Below are 14,167 nucleotides of genomic sequence, written 5' to 3' on the forward strand. Positions count from 1 at the left end.
CTGTCAAGAGAAGCGCTTACTGTGCATTTATGTTTTATCATCAATTAAAAGAAAACTGATATTAACTAAGGGGAGCAAATCTGATCCTAGAGAATACAACTCTCAGAAGTACATTCGGTGATGTAGTTTTGCTAAGAATGAGCGATTTTAGTGCCGGGAGAATATAAATTAGGAAATTAATCATACTGAACACCATTTTGGGGCTTTTGAAAAAAACGAGATTCCGATTTCTTTAGTAGACAGGTCTTTTACTAGTGGATTTATTTCTGCATGCATACACAGGTCGCAGCAGTAACAGAGTGTGAACAGCAGAGGGAGCTAAAGACGCAGGCCAGCCGGTGAATGCCAGTTAGACTAGCCTTTCTCTGCAGCCTAACCTTGCTTGGACTTAGCATGCATATGGAAAACTCCACCCTGTTAGGGTGTGCGAAGTATATTGATTGAAATAATTGGGCGATTTCTTTGTTCTCAAAAGTACTATGAAAATATCCAACTATCTGGAGCCCATTCTTGCCAAATATTATATTTTGGGCAGATATGATTAGGAAAAGATTTTTTTATCCATTTATCTTAAAAATATTTTGAAAACGCCATTTTCAACTATTTCAGCATCTCCATGATACCTGTTATCAATTAGTGCAAAGACAGGGAGAAGGTTAAACCAAAACAAGTCATCTCATTCTTACTAGCTCTAGTAAAAAGGACTTGTTTAGGGTGGTCCAGTTACAGATCTTTTGCCACAGATGGGGCATTCTTTTTATTACTATTTGCTACTCTTTTCTCCACTGTTCCATGTTTTTATATTCCTTTCTTCATATATTGATTTCGCCTTGAATTTTATTTGCTTGTATTTCTTTCATTTCCACAACTCCTTTTCTCTAAAATTTTGCTATTTATTCTTTCCTATTTTTATTTTGTTTCAATTCATTTTATTTCAACCCCTGTTTATTATTACTCTTTAATTGATTTTTAATATTTTCCTCCCTTTATTCTTATCCAACTGTTTTTTTCTTCCATACATCCATTTTCCTTCATTTATAATGTATGCCATCATCTTTAAAAATGTCTTTTTCTCTTTTTCTTTTCACATTTATTGAGAGAGCTATCTCTTTTCCACTTTTTCAAAGTGGGAACAGCAATATCTTTGGCTGTATTCATTAATTTACTTATTTTATAAATACTTAATGAAAGTCTAGCACATACAGGCACCATGGATGGGGAGTAGCAATAAGGAATGAATGGGGAAGATTAAAATGAAGAAGACATGATTCTTTCCCTCTGTTGCTCATAATATAATAAGAAATAAGAACAAGTAACTACGAAGGCCGTACGATATCAGAACCTTAAGAAAAATACAATAATTTTCTCCTGGATATGGTAGTAACACGCAAACTGTCCATAAGGAGGCAGCCTCTGAGGGGGATCTTGAGGGATGGATATCAGTAAGCATTAGTGGGAAGAACAAGATGAGTAATACCACTGAGGCAGGGAGAAGTAATGTCTTAATCGTGTTTAAGCAAGGGGTACATATGGAAGAATAGCTGGGAATTCTGCACATTAATTGTTATACAATAAGGATGGTTTCTCTGCCATGTTCATAGTAGACTCTGCCTTTGGTAAACTTCTTCAACCCTTCTGTAAACTTGATGGGAAGGATTAAAAATCACAGTTACTAATCTTCACCTTTCCTTTGCTTCTTTTCTCCTTTGTGAAAATGGATTGAAATAGTATATAACTCAGAGGGGTTTGGTGAGAATTAAAAGAGTTAGTAAATGTAAAGTAAATATAACTGTTCTTGGAACATAGTAAGTGCTGTAAAGCTGTTTTTTATTGTTATACTAAAGATTAATGGGGGCCAATTCAAATACTCATCTGTATTCTTCCCATGAAGATTTTTCTCATTTCTCCAACTCACTCTGATCTTTTATTTTGCTGTATATCTAGTCAATGTTAAGTAGTTAATATTTAATTATTCTCTAATTATTTTGTATATTTTCATTTTGTATCTTCATTAGATCATATGTTCTTGGCAGGGACCACAAAGTATCGCATACTTGCTTGATTTGTCCATGGAACTAACATGATTGAGGACACCTAACAGACACTCAAAGAAACATTAGCTAAGTTAGTCCATATATTCCACATCTTAGAAGTATAAAATAGCCTGAAATATAAGCCTGCACATTCATTAATAGAAAGAGAAAATAATCTCAGAAGATATCTAAGAAAAACTACTCAAATATAATAAATTGTAATTCACTACATCAGTTTTGTTCAACAGTATCAGGGGACATTTATTGTACATCTACTATTACATATCTATTTGTCCACAATAAATTTACTGTTTATATTTTCACAACAACCTTAGGAGGTCTTATAAGCGAGTGAGGCTCAGAGAGGTCCAGAGTCACATTGTTATTAATAATGATTCAAATTCATGTCTACCAAACTTCAAGTATATGTTCTTTCTTTTATAACATCTTCCATTGACATAAGTAAATTGGAGAAATAATTCACATTTTTTGACTAAGTAGTGTATTCCATAGGGAGAACAATTATAGTGACACAAAGTGAGGATAAGGAAAATCAAAATGCAAGTTTCCAGAATTAGCCAAGAAAATATAGCAGAAGCTATCAAATGTCAAAAATTGACTGATTTAAAAAGGTGGAATTCTGCAAACTTATTGTAAAGTCCCAAGACATATTAATACTGAATTTTTCCAATGGTGAAACAAATGCTTTTTACAGGTAATATGGAAAATCTTGGACAAGTGTTTATTATTGAAAGAATCAAAGCTCAGAGTAATAATAAAGTACTTTGATTTTTATTTCATGTTTTTAATGATCAATCTACATCCTTTCTTGACTTCTATGAGTAGGCTATTTCTTTGTTAACTTGGAGTAAAGCTAAGGCATCATTAAATAGAGCCAAGTCCTTCAACCAGCTCTGATTATTATTAAAATAACTTAGTTGCTAGAGTGTTGCATAAAAATCTGCTCCTCTTATTTTTTATTTATTCATTTTTCAACAAATATTTAATGAGCACCTATAATGTGCCAAGCACACTTATAGGGTCTTAGGACACATAAAAAAATGAAGATCCCTGCCCTTGCAGAAAAAACAAAAAGGGATTGGGGGTGTATGGGAGAAGGATAGTAATTGAGATAGTCGCAGTTTTAAGTAGGCTGGTCAGGATAGTCCCCAGAGAAAAGATGACATTTGTACAACATCTTAGAAGAGAGGAGGAGAGTTAGCTTTGAGAATACCTAGGGAAAGAGCATTCCAGACAGAGGAATCTGTCAATGCAAAGGCCCTAAAGCAAAGTGTTCCTGACATATTTGAAGAATAAGGATTCTAGCACCTCTGGAAAGAAATGAGAGTATTAAGAGAAGTGTGTGATTAGTCTTCCTCTAACCCCTGCAACCCAGGTACAGAGGTTTTGCCAGGTGCCAGGATTGGGAGAAGACTAATCACAGAGGTGCTTGTAGGCATGGAAAGGAATTTGGCTTTGATTGGCAGGAGATAGGCTTTACAAAGGTTTCTGCATAGCAGTGACATGTTCTGATGTATATTTGCATTTAAAAATAAATGCATATATTGGTAATGTGAACAATTCTTGGTAAGGTTCTAAACAAAACAAAATTCAATCTTTCTTTTTCTAGAAGTTTTACATCCCTGAAAATTAAGTACTGTATATAATAAAAACATACAGAAATAAATAAATCAATAGTATAAAGCCATGTAATTGCCTGTTAAATGATAATTTAAAAGCAGGAGACTAGCCAAGGGAAAATATCATTTGACAACATCCAAAATGTCAATGGTCATTTTTTTTCTTCTTGGGTATCAAGTATTACATATTTATTAAAACTTTTATAGTTACTGATAAATATCACAGTTATAATCTTAATTTTAATATAGATAAATAATTCTTTGTTCACCTAGGCTTAGAATAATGTCTTATCATTAACTTTTGGTTATGAAAATAAAAAATATTAATAGCCATTAAAAATGTGTTCATCAGTTTATCCAGTCATTATAAATCAACCATATTAGTAAAATATTTTGATTAAAGTTGTTTTAACATCCAGAGTAGCTGGACTTTTTGGTTGACCCAAGGTTTTGGTATAGCTGCAAGTTAGGGACCTCCTACAGAGAGTAAATTAGCAGTCTCAGCTGCTTAAACAATAGAAATGTATTTCCTCACTGTTCTGGAGGCTAGAAGTCCAAGACCCAGGTTAGCAGGTCTGGTTTCTTCTAAGGCCTCGCTTCTCAGCTTGCAAATGGCTGCCTTCTCCCTGTGCACTCACAGGGTTGCTCCTCAGTCTGTGTAGGTCTGTGTATTGTCTGTGTTCTAATCTCCTTTCTTATAAGGACACCAGTCATATTGGATCAGGCCCACCCACATGGCCTCATTTTACCTTAATTATATCTTTAAAGGCTGTATCTCCAAAAACAGCCACATTTTGAGGTACTGGGGGATTAGAATTTCAATAAATAAAATTTGAAGAGACACGATTCAGCCCATAACACATAGCATCAAGATTCAAATGATCTATCTAGTTGAAACAAGACTCAGGTCCAAAGCACACAATTACCTAACTAAGCACTATGCAAAGCAGAAGAACCAAAACATATTTTTGTTCATTTGTGTTTGTTTGTTTATTGCAGATTTTGATATTTTAAAAGCATTAAAACAGTCATCATGAAAAAGCAGAACTATTAATATATTGCACTTTCTAATACTTTTTATTAATATAATATATTATAATAATTATAATATTCTAATGCTTGTAATACTAATACTAATAATTACAATAATATTATAATAATCTAACACTTATTTCTAATACTTATTATAATTTATATTCCAAAGGTCTTAGTTTGCCTGTGGCTGACCCTGGGTAAGGGCTGAGAAAGCAGCCCAGCTAAGTGAGTGGGTCTTGGAAGCAGGGCTCTGCATCTGGCACAGGAATTGGAGTGCAAATCACAAATCTATGACTGCATCCCAGTTGTGGGTTTGAGAGACATAAAAAGAGTCAAAAGGGAAGGCCGCCACTTCCGATGGGGGATGCCAACCACACCCTCCAGGCACATCAGATATAAGAGACTTCCTTTAGCATTATGGTAGGGTGAATCCTAAACAAAGTGGAAAGACATAGGCTTCAAAGTGGAAAATTTCTGACTCGAAACACTATATGTGTTTGTGTGTATATATTCGTGTATATATATGTATATGTATGCATATATATAACTGATTATGAATCTGATAATGTGATCAAACATCTGTGGTTCTCAATTTCAATAAAGATCTCAGTAAACACTGGCTCCGTTTCTTTACTTTTCACTTCTCACAGCTGAGTAGGACTAGAGATAGTTAATGACAATTATAATTTAATCCAGTGAAAAGTGTAATACACCAGAATTAAATTGGTCCAAAGGCAACAGAGAATACATCTTCAGCCACCAATGCCCAAAAAATCACATGTAGTAACATTTACAGTTTCCTGGCTTTGCATTAATGTGTTATGAAAATATTAAAGAATTAAGGTAACTACTTTCATTTTTATCCAATGGTGACATCACTCCTAAGCATCAAATATTAGATTCTTCTCTGTCAAGCTTAAACATTTGCCATTGCCATAGAAGCATGATGTTGACATTTCTGGTTGCTAGGAGAGTCATAGTGTTGGATACGTATACAATAGCATTCTGATCGCTCAAATGTGGAGCTTTTTAAGCAGCAGGACTCTCTTTTTATATGCTGGTACAATAACGGAAAGTGTAGTTTTACCATGCAAATTATATATGATCTGAATTTACAAATCTGAAGAAATAAAAGCACCAGTATTTAAGGATCTATGTTTATGAAATTTTTGGCAACATCTTTCAGAGTGAAAGAAATAAAAGCCTTGAAACAAAGCAGATGCCCATCAGTAGCAGAATGTCTGGATACATTGTGCTGCATACACACCACAGAATATCATGGAATCATTAAAAGGAATAAATTATAGCTATGCCAGTTGATTTGAAAGAATTTCCACCATGTGTCATCAAGTGAGAAAAAGCAAAATGCATAAAATTATGTATATATACCAATGTTAATAGCAGCATTATTCACAATAGCGAAAAGGTAGAAACAGCTCAAGTGTCCATTAATGGAAGAATGGATAAACAAAATGTGGTATATGCATATAAATGAAAATTATTTAGCTTTAAAAAGAAAAGAAATTATGGCACATGCTACAACATGGATGAATCTTGAGGATATATATTATGCTAAGTAAAATAAGCAAGTCTTAAAAAGACAAATACTGTATGATCCCACCTATATGAGGCATCTAGAGTAGTCAAATTCATAAAGACAGAAAGTAAAACAGTGGTTGCCAGGGACTGAGGGGACTAGGGAGAGGTAAGTGTTGTTTAATGGGTGTAGAGTTTCAGATTTGCAAGACGGAAAGAGTTCTGGAGATTGGTCGCACAACAATGTAAATTTACTTAACACTACTAAACTGTACACTTAAAAATGGTTAATATGGTGAATTTTGTTATGTGTATTTTGCCACCAATAAAGTAAATTTTTTAAATTGGAAAAAAGATATATTTAAAAATAATGCCAATAAACTCTCTATATGTACATAAATACATATATAATCTGATATAGATGGAGAAACTTTAAAAGGATGCCACCAGGTTGTCACATGTGTCACCCTGTGTGAATGTGCAATAAGGAGATAGGAGGTAGTTAAGTAGATAAAGAAAATAAACGGTATAGTCTCCACGTGGAGGCAATGGGAGTTCTTCACAGAGTGGTATTGGGAGGTCCTTATCTGGCATAGTGCTTGGTAGTACATCTTGGAATATACCTTCAGCCACTAATGCCTGCAAGTCCACATGCAATAAAAGCTACACCACTATCCCCGCCCCCAGCACTGAAAATTAGCTTCCCAGCTAACGGAGCTCATAGTTCAATGTAAGGATCTATTTTGTTGCATCAATTTAGAAAATCTTGTCAGATTCATACTCTTGAGAGCTAATCTAAGCCAATTTCATTATTTACACTAATTAAGTTATTGTGGCAGCTTCAAAGAGTCATAGCTACATAAAGTTGAGTTGTCCCCCTCCACAACTTTACCACCAGGTAAATGTTACAATGAACATGTCTCAGTTGAAATTCTGCCACGCATACAAAGATGTATCAGCAAGAAGGTACAAAAAGTTATTCACCCTGCTCTGTAAACCTGATGAAGTACATTGCATAGAAGATTGTAACAGCAGGATTCAGTTAACTTTTGAGACAGAGTCAGGTGACAAAATCTACTGTAAGTAGTGGTATTACCTTTATACTGTAGGAAGAGGAGTCTCTGCCTGCAGCCCAACACTTTACAGGGCCCTGGATATCATAAACACATACAAAAAATAAATTTATGAAGGAACAAATGGTCACCTCTATCATTTAGGATCCAGCACCCGATGTGGCATAGTGAAGCCCTAAACGCCACTCCAGTGAGGGCTCCAGGAAAACGCTTCTCCCTTGAAACACAAGGTTTATAGATTGTGCTACTTACTGCCTTTGCCAGAGATGGAAGCTGCTTTAGAGTGAAAGAAAAGTTTGTTTTCCTAAGCATTTAATACAATTTAATCATATTTTTAAAAGGTTAAATTTAAAATACCAAATTTATGTAAATTATTTTGATTTTAAATTTTAAATTTATTAATTATAATTTACATTTAATCTAATTTTATGACAATTCTAAATGTTTTATGACTTAAAACATGAATATAACTTTAATTTTTCAAGTTCTAACACTTATTTTAAATAACATTTTATAAAATACATTGAAATTTGGTTTTCAAATACAGTTGTACTTTGAGTACAATTACATTTTTAATACTTTGCTCATTACCATTGATAAAACATAGGTTATATGACAATCTTGGTGACAACCTGACTCACTCTGCTGAAAAAAAGGCAAGAAAAAATAATTTTATGAAATAAATATATAATGACCTATGAATTATGTCTTTATTTTGTTATTTATCTAAAACACCACTGCTTCATCAACAGAACACCAGACAACAATAATTAAATTTGATCTTGGATCAAAATTTATTTAAAAAAAACATTTTGCCAACGTCACCAACCTGGTGTCTTATGAAAATTATGATTTTACACAGATCTTTTGCTTTTGTTATTATGAAGATTTATTTGCCAAGATAGGAAAATGGAATATATTTTGACACTTTGTTAACTTCATTTGTGATCTTTAAATGTTCTGAAATGTGGCATGCAAGCCTCTATTTTTACTTTTGCTCCAAGCCACCCAAATTCTCTGAATACTGAACCTATGAGAATCCTAAAATTAGGGCATCTTCAGAAGGGATAAGCTACTAGCCCAAGATATTTCTATTCTCGGTTTACTTAAGAGTGGGGAAAGCCAATACACTGTTTTTAGTCAAGACACATATCCTGAACTTCATTCATTTCACCAAGGTAAAATCATTTCCACATCAATTACCCTAATTAACAAAACTTTTGGTATTGATAAAGAAAAATTAAGATAAATCCTTTAAAGGGAAGGCGTTTGATTTGTCTTTCATATGCTAACCACCCTTGGAGTATGCATTCCTAATCTTAATTAAATCTCCCCAAGGCACAGATTACAATTAACTACCACACTATATACTATTATTTAAATAGTAATATTTTAAAGTAAATTATAGCAAATATAATAATCACCATATATAAGGGCTTTGTAAATCAAGAGTTCTGCCATTAATTAGCAATTCTTTAATATGTCCTAGCAACTCTTTGATTCAGACAATGACAGATTTTTTCTGGAAGGTCAGAATTCGTTCAATTCTATCCTAGGATGCCTTCTTAAGAAAGTGGCGGCCTGAGCCTTTTTTTGATCTCTACTATACTGCACCATACTGTGAGCACACAGACTAGAAAAGCCATCTTTCTTTATGGCTGGTATGTAGATGCTGCTCATAGTACTTGGCTACACTTTAAAGAGGAGAAATGTTCCAATCATTGCCAACTCTCCTTACATACTTCTCAGATCAGCAAGCATAGCTGTGACAGTGGCTACCTTGTCACTGAAATCAATTTCTCTAGTTAATCTAATATTCAAGGTATGAGTAGGACTTCTGTATTCAATTCATATAACTCAGCTCCTTTAATCTTTGAGGGGGCTCAAAGATTTTCATTATCAAATGATTTGAATAACATGACCACTTAAACCCTATTGTCTAGGAAGATGAACTCCAAACACCTTCTATCTTGGGTGCTACTTCCACTTGGAACAAGACCAGTTTCAGGGACGGAGAAACTGGAGCCCCGACATGATTCTATTGTAGTGGAAATAATAGAATGCTATTGTAGGCCATTTCTCTAATCCACTACCTTTTTCTAATTCTTCCAGTCCTTTAAGTTTTTATCCTTGAGTGTTCTTTCTTATCAACATCTCTCTGCATGTATCTGAGCCTTCAGGAGGACCTTGAGTTACAGGATACAGATTCCTTCTATTTATCAGCTAGCTGTTGGGGTGCTTTTGAAAGAGTACATCCACACTGACTCCAGAAAGGCTAAAAAATGCATTAAAATTTTTAGATTCCTTATCTACATAGCTGCTATACAATATCTTGCTTAGCTTAATGAGCCCCTGCTTCCTGTCCAATATCAATAACTGGAAGAGGCTGGAATTAGTGTGACTAAACATCCTGGTTTGCCTGGTGCTAAGGCAGTAACTGGGGCATAGGACTTTCAGTACTAAATCTGGAAAAGTCCTGTGCAAATCTGGACTAGTTTGTCACCCTAGTTGGGTGACTAGCTGCATTCTAGCAAATTTGGCATAGAATGAAGGTTTAATGTAGAGCAATCCCAGCCTAAGCCTGGCACAAGTGGTACTAACACATTTCCCATGTATAAAGCTCTTTTGGCCAATGCCTTTTGCATACAAGTTGTAGCCTTTGAGAAAGGAAGATTCTTCTTTGACCTTCTTTAAAAATTTCAATCTTCTAGCTTTTCACTTACTCAAAAGCCCACCCAAGTGTCCTTAAGCATTTTGACACTGTCATTTGTTTCAAAGACATAAATGACCTCAAAACTGGGCCTCTATGACATTCCATTAATGTCTAGCATTTCCAGGATTCTGATTCTTGCACAGGACTGATAGCTACTCATTCATGTGCCTCTCAGTTGAACTATTCCTTAAACTCTTCTCTTCATTTTCTTCTCTTGTAAACAAAAAGGTTTATACTCACTGAGACTTAATAAGTTATAAGGGTTTTCTTATTAGGTAGAGTACATTTTATCCAAAGGATTTCAAAAAGCTAAAATTATTCATTCAAAAAATATTTGTTGAGCAGTTCTTATGTTATTAGCACTTTGTTTAGTCTGTAATGCAAGCATAATCTGTCAGTCTAGTGAGGTTTGCTGAGATGTAAGTGGGCAACAGCAGTGTGGTAAACACTACGAAGGTCAAGTTTCAGGACCTAGGGGAGCATATGGGAGGAACTAATCCAAATTTGGTGGTCATGGAAGACTAAACTGATGGTTAGCACTTATGTGTTCATGTATTCATTGATTAATTCAACAAGTATTTATTGAGAGTTTAATATACCAGCCATTGTTGAGTCATTGTAAAAGTCATTGTAGATGAACAGACATAAATATGACATAGAATATATGTTGAAGGAGTTTCACAGTCTAGTATGAAAAAATACATATAAATAAATAATTACAATATGATGTAATAAATATATAATAAAGGTCACCAAGGAAGATTTCACAAAAGAAGTGATGTCAGTACAGAATTGTACTTCACCTTGAAGGTTAGGGAGAAAATTGGGGGAAAATGGGGAAGAGGCAACAGCCTGTTGCAATACATAAGGTGTGAAAGAACATGACCAGTAAGGTAACTACAAGCAATTGGGTGTGACTAAAGGTACGGTGTTTGTCAAGAGTGGTGGACAATGACTGGAATGGTAGGTGTCATCAGATCACAGAAGGGCTTTTATGCCATCTTAGGAGGTTTGCATCTGGAAATTATGGGAAGTCACTGAATGGTTTTAAGTCAAGAAATGACCTCTTCAGAGTGTGTTTTAGAGTTATCTGTAAAGATCGTGGAAGTGGACTGGAAAAAGAAGCAATTCATTTGATCTTCAAAGCCACCCTGCGAAGTGAGTATAGCAATATTTTCATTCACATTTTATATATGAGGAACTAGTGCTGGGAAATGTTAAGTGATTTGCATAAGGTCCCCTATGTCATTCCAAAACTGAAGAAAATCAACACTTTGCCCAGATAGGAAAGTAGGTGGAAACCTCTATGCAGTTCACCTTTGGCTTCAATCACCCTATCCTTGAAAATAATCTATAATCTTTAAAAGCAAATTCTGGTTGCACTGTTGATTCCAATCAGTTTTGCATAATTCATTATACAGAATTTGTGGCAATCAGAATCAGATGCTTTGAAGTATCACGTTGCTCCACAATATGTTTTTCTATTTCCTGGGTAAAGGTCTGGCTCACTCATATTCTAACGTTATTTTCTATATCTTCTAAACCTTACCCTCCGGGCTGCCAATGAGCCATGGAAATACTCCAACTTTTTAAATTGGAGTCAATAGGAGGCAACTCCTTTAAGAAAGTGACATTTTTATCCTCTAATATTATAAATCTGTCAAAATCATTGAACTGGCTCAAATCTGTTTCTTCTGATATTTGCAGAGTATTATAGTAGGAAATAATTGTGAGATAAAGCTTGGTTTGGTTTTCTTCCTCTCTCAGTTTTATAAATAACTATAAACAAGTCAATAATTATTATTTTCTTCCCTCCCAATTCTATAGTCATACTTAATTTTTCAGAAAGTTTATTAATTATTAATACAATAATATGAAGGATAAAGTTCATAGAAAAAGAAAACACAGTAGTTTAAATTATTCCTGGAAGGTCTGGATTGTATTTTGTTAAGAGGAGAAGGTTTCCCTTGTTAGCAAGGGAAGGTCAGTTTACTAATTTTTCCTCCATAACAGTGAATCTCAAAATGTGGTCCCAGGGCTAGCAGCATCTGCATCATCTGGGAACCTGTTAGAAGAACAAATTCTTAGTCTGTACTCCAGACTTACAGAGTGCAATGGGTGCAGAAGCAGCAATCTATTTTTTAAGAAGCTGTCTAGGTGATTTTGATGTAGACTAAAAATTTAGGCACAATGGTATAAAGGAAAAAAAACATGTTTCAGACGGTGAAAGACATGATTTTAATTTCAACCTTACTCAGGTGATTTTAGATAACACCATCAAATTTTCTGATGCCATGGTTTCCTTATATAGTTAATAACTTATCCCCTTAGCCTGTCTTATGAGTATTACAAATACTACCTTATAAATGATATTTGTTCATTTGCTTAATATTGGTAGGCTCCCTTCTCCAGGTGATTCAGATGCATGCTTAGGTTTGAGAATCACTGGTCTCAAACTTATGGTCTATAAGATGCCATACAGAGGAAGCAGAACCATGTATGGTTCTGTGTGACCTAGTGCAAAATGACAGTGCAGGGTCCCTTGTTCAAAAATTAAGAATTTCAACATGATGACAGCAGAGCATTAAACTAAGTATAGGGCCCTACCAAGCACAACCCTACAATTGTACAGATCAAATGCCCAAAGAGGAGTTTCTGTTTGTATTTAACCACACCTTTTTTAGATGAAAATATGCCATGAAAGTAGGCCACATTGCCCTCTCAAACACTACCAATCTTATCTCCTGAGCTGTTGCCTTCCACAGACAGGCATGGTTATGCTCATTAGCCTCCAGGTCTTTGCTCATTCTGCAGCTTCCATTTAGCTATCCAAATATATTTGTACTTCAAGACCCAGCTTAAGGTCCCTAACCTCCATGAATTCTCTCCTAATCACCTAAACTCACAAACCTCTGTCTTTATAAAATACTCACTTTATACATTTAGGTCTTTTTAAAAATATTAATGATTGCTGATTATTGTATTCATATTGTTTCTTGAATTAGAATACAAGCATCTTGAACTTTGAAATGGTGTCATCATTGTACAATAAAAAGAGCACAGGCTTTTGAGTTCAATAAAACCTGAGTGTAAATACTCTCTCCCATTTACTAGCTGTGACTATAGGGAAATTAATCAACTTTTGAGTTTCAGAATCTTGATTCAAAAACTGGGATAAGAAGACCCAGTTCATTGGGTTGCTGTGAGGAGTCAATGAGATAATATATGTAAAGTCTTGGGCATATTTAAGAGCTCATCAAATGTCAGTTCCTTCATCACATGTATCCCTCCACATATCTGATTTTGCTTCAGCAAACAGACCAGTGCTGAAGACAAAGGTAGTATTCAATAAATATTTGCTTATTGGAAGATATTGTATATTTTATTTTTTAATGTACTATTTAACATATATACCAGGAAGTAAATCAGTCCTATGTTATAAAGTGTTGTTATCTCTGACTTGCTTATCCATTTTTATCTTAACATGCTAATCTTTATAAAAAAATAAGTTTAATTTTGCAAACTTCTTCATATTTTCAAAGCATTTTCACAGCTATTATGCTATTAAAGCCACTCTTCATGGGTGGTAAGATATTCTTAATTGGGGATAAGATATTCTTATTCCCAATGAAGAAACAGGATGGCACTAATAGATTAAATAATTGCTCTGTATGACATGGTACCAGCAAATATTCAGTAAAAGGTCCATGAAGCTTAGTTTAAACTCAGATATACTGACTCCTTGTCCAATATTTTTTTTCCATTATACCAAACTATCTCAGGCAAACACAAATATATGTGTAATGTACAGGTACATGTAAAGTACATGCATTTTAATTGATTAAAATAGTATAAATCAGACCTTTTATGCTGGGCATACAGTAGGCACTTGACGTCTGTTGAATTAAAAACAGCATGTGATAGGCCTATTGCAGTTTCTGGTTTACATATGCTTAGTAGAGATTTATTATTTAAACTCCTCTTTTTGATAAACATATTTGAAAGGGGCCATTTTCTCCCAGTGAAAATGTAAGTACAAGGTTTTTTATTTTTAAGACAGTTTTATTTTGGGGCCTACCAAACCATGATTGAAAGCTAATTTTTTTCCGCTATGTGAATTATTCCTTTCTGTAGACC

Source organism: Eulemur rufifrons, chromosome 15, assembly GCF_041146395.1.
Source record: "Eulemur rufifrons isolate Redbay chromosome 15, OSU_ERuf_1, whole genome shotgun sequence".
NCBI classification, from domain to species: domain Eukaryota; kingdom Metazoa; phylum Chordata; class Mammalia; order Primates; family Lemuridae; genus Eulemur; species Eulemur rufifrons.